The sequence below is a fragment of the Microplitis mediator genome, chromosome 4 (assembly GCF_029852145.1).
Source record: "Microplitis mediator isolate UGA2020A chromosome 4, iyMicMedi2.1, whole genome shotgun sequence".
Classification (NCBI taxonomy): domain Eukaryota; kingdom Metazoa; phylum Arthropoda; class Insecta; order Hymenoptera; family Braconidae; genus Microplitis; species Microplitis mediator.
The window spans coordinates 3,179,374-3,183,513 of NC_079972.1; the positions used below are offsets into that span (position 1 = coordinate 3,179,374).

The 4,140-nt window shown below is 27.1% G+C and overlaps 1 long non-coding RNA gene across 1 annotated transcript; it reads right to left on the reverse strand.

The window, feature by feature from the left end:
* Window positions 1-2,211: 2,211 nt before the first annotated feature.
* Window positions 2,212-3,732, reverse strand: LOC130666681 (uncharacterized). The gene is made up of 7 exons (XR_008989731.1): window positions 3,658-3,732; window positions 3,485-3,583; window positions 3,150-3,224; window positions 2,923-3,021; window positions 2,782-2,811; window positions 2,658-2,708; window positions 2,212-2,585 (listed from the first exon to the last, which is right to left on the reverse strand). It is a non-coding gene; the product is annotated as an uncharacterized LOC130666681 (long non-coding RNA).
* Window positions 3,733-4,140: the final 408 nt, after the last annotated feature.

The following is a 4,140-nucleotide window of genomic DNA, read 5'->3' on the forward strand; positions in this document are numbered from 1 at the left end:
AATAAATGCATGCCAGGACAGGTTGATGGTTGGGATGTTTGAAAAATACGCATATTTAAAAATATAACAATATTTTTATTTGTCACAGCACAAATTATCAATGGGTTATAAATTAAATCGTTGATTTAATTTATTAATACTGTTAAATGTCTGAGCTCATGAATACGTAAATGATTGAATACAATTATTGAATTGAGCTCGAGTAAATAAATGAATTAAAATAATTAAGCTGAGTTTAATTGAACACTGAGTTGATCGCAAAAATGTCAGAATGAAAAGTAACATGAAATCAGAGGTTACCGAGCGAAGTGAATTATTGAACACATTAATTACTACTTTTAATAGCACCGAATGCATCACTAATTTAGTTATTGAGTATTAATAATAATGATCACTTGATTGAATTGAATTCAATGAGCTCATAATAAATTATACTGATTTTAATTTATTTGTTGAACACGTGGTAGCATGATTGCAGAGGCTACTGAGCGAAAAATAACTTTTAATTTAATTGAAAAATTGAGCATAATAATAATTAAATAAATAATAAAACTGAGTCTTTGATTTTGATGAGCACTTGAATTAATACATAAAAGAGTAATTAAACACCTGTACGAGTTTCCGTTAAATTAACCTCCTCAGGAACTGGTTGTAGATCACAGAAATTCTTGATGGATTTAATATTTATTTTATGAACTCTGGTGCTCGTAATTATAAAAATAATTATATTTTTATAGAGAGTTATGAACCCTTAATGTTAATAATTAATTACTTTTATTTATTTACTCGAGATGAGTGCAAATTTAATTGATTATAAAAAAACACGTGGTGTCACTTGAAATTATATGAACGCAAGAATAATGGCGTCAGTCTTCTCGACACGAGGCAGGAAAATCATACGCGCATGCGTCGCACTGCGCAAGTCCAGATTTAATTGCTAGACACTAGGCCCGGCTTGCAGGCAAAATCCCCATATCACATTCTGACCAGTGTATATTTCGCCTAAATACGTTTCCATGAAGCAACAAAATGCCCAAATCACATATAGCCAAAGTGAAAAAATGTTGAAGTCACAAAATGCAAATGTTTCAATACGTTGGAATAAGAACACGCCCAAGTAACAATTCGACCAACTGAAAAAACGTCAAAGTTAAAAAATGTTGAAATCATACTTCGCAGAATTCACGATTCGTCCAAGTGACAATTCGTCAAAGTTATAAAATGCCCAGAAAAAAAAAGGGAGGATAACTTCAGTCAATAATCTAGAATTCTACAGTAAAATTAGTATTATCATAACAGTAACCAGATAATAGATAAAAAAATTCAGCGGTAAATTTAAAAACAAGATAATTGTATATTATAATAATAAATAGTACTTTTGGAATTGAACGAGTAAATTTATTATCTTTTATATTTAATGAAAAATAAATTAATTAAAACTAATTACAGTAATTTAAGAATTTATTATTAAAAAAACAAAATGGTAAAAATAAATTATTTATTAAATATTTAATAAAAAAAATTGCTCGGCTTGGGATTAAAATTTTTTATTGAAATTTGAAAAGAATCACTTACATTAATTACCAAGTCCAAATAAGACATAAATATCAAATATACATATTATTACTACTTGACTAATTTATATACATTATTTTTACGTACCTTTAAATTTTCAAGTCACAAATAAATCGTTAAAATTGTTTTTTTGTTGTCTGTAAATCAATCAATTTTTTTAAATATTAATTTTAAATATAACCATTATTTAAAAAACTTTATTTAGAGCTTAGAATTGTTTTATTTTATACATGATTAATTGTCAAACAGTTGAATTTTCACGAGAATTAAAAACTCATTGAGATTGTTATAAAAAAATTTGAACTGTATTCTACTCATTTTTTAAATTAGTCAAACTTCAAATCTTTCTCTATCACATAGCTAAATTTATAACAATTATTTGAGAAAATCGAAAAAATGGTTAACAGTGTATTTATTAAGAAAAAAAAGGAATAATAAATAAATTTCTAATAATCAAAATACGTTCTTTTCTTTTTCTTCATTTTTTAATATTGTTGCTTAAAAAAATACAGCAAGCAAGATAAATATTTTTGAACTATTTTATTAAACAGCCATAGTAAATAACTAAAAATTACTATAAATGTCAGAGTAAGTTAATGGAATCTGATTTTTATTCGTCTAGATGAAATAATTATTGTAATTATATTTTTATATTTATATTCACAAACATAATAACAATAATACTTGATTCCAGACTTATAAAATTTAGGTACTATATAAATTCTTACATCATAACAATGATAGACATGGTACAATGGTACATTACTCTTTCAATAATTACTCTCTAACTTCAAACCGTAAGAAAAGCACATCTAAAACGTTATTTTCCCAGGAAGGACATTGAAACCGAATGTTATTCTGTATGAGGTTTTGTAATTTTGCTTTAAGACAATTTTTGCAAATATTGAAATGGTTGCACGGACTACAAGCGTACTGCGCGCATGAATAATTACATATTTTACATTTTACAAAATGATTTTGCACGTCGATAATCTCTGGAGCGTGATGATCTAAACAGAATACAAAAAATTAATGAATAGGATATTAAAAATAACTTTTACAATAAATATAAGATAGCATACTCTCCAAACATTCTTGCAAGCGTAGGGCCCTGGTTGAATTAATGTAAACAGCTAAAAAAAATTTTTTTTTAGAAGATGTAAAATTGACTTGGCGATTAGTATGCGAGAAAGTAGAAATACTTACGGTGGTCTAAAATATTTTCATCCGGTACATCTATAATGAAATAAAAACAATTGATTCAATAATCATTTAACTAAGAGAATAATCGATTCCTAGTAAAATTCGATTTTATAAAAATTAATTGTAATAACGCAGTTGTTTTACCATAAGCCATCGGTGGATCCTCAATGTCAATATTAACGATATCGATATCATTTGCGATATTTTCGTCAACAAATGGCTAAAAGTCATTATGATCAGGATCTAAAAATAATAGAAAGTTATGCAATATAGGTTGAATTTGCAAATTATTACAACTTCGTACGAAAACAAAAAATTACATAAGAACGTGCAAACAGTAAAAACCAAAAAAATTATAAATAAATTTTTACCATTGAGAATTTCTACTGGCCGTTCTTCGTTAAGGCGATGGTCCTGTACGAGCCCATCATGATGAACTTGATCATCTTGAATCATATAAACACCAAGGTGAGAATTTAGTAAAATTTCCCTGTTTAAAAATATTGATTGAAAATAATTAAAAGTGATGAAATTCGAATTCTTTTCAATAATTTCAATTGATTTCAATTTTTTTGTTTGTATATATAGATATACAGTTTGCATGGAGTGACCGCTTCTAAATTATTTTCAATCAATATTTTTAATCAGGGTTAGTAATAGTAAAACAAAATAGAAATACTTTAGGAGTAAATAATAAAATCCTTACCAGGCGCGATGTCTAACGCTAGAGGTTGTACATAAGGATGATGATTGTTAGCGTCAATAGCGGGATTATCCAAATTATTTATATTTCTATCATCATTTTCTGTAATTATAAAAACACGATTACTAACATTAATAAATAAAAATATTTCAAAAATAACAAAAATAAATTTTTACCATTGAGAATTTTTACTGGCCGTTCTTCGTTAAGGCGAGGGTCCTGCACGAGCCCTGCATGATTTACATGATCATCTTGAACCATCTAAAAATCAATGTGAGAATTGATCAAAATTTAATAATAGTATTAAAAAAAAGAAATACTTTAGGAGTAAATAATAAAATCCTTACCACGCTCGATGACTAGCGCTGGAAGTTGTACATCGGGATGATGATTGTCAGCGTCAATAGCGGGATTATCCACATTATTTATATTTCTAACCTCATTTTCTGTAATTATAAAAACACGATTACTAACATTAATAAATGAAAATATTTCAAAATTAACAAAAATAAATTTTTACCATTGAGAATTTCTACTGGCCGTTTTTCGTTAAGGCAAGAGTCCTGCACGAGCCCTGCATGATTTACATGATCATCTTGAATCATTTAAAAATCAATGTGAGAATTGATCAAAATTTAGTAATAGTATTAAAACAAAGA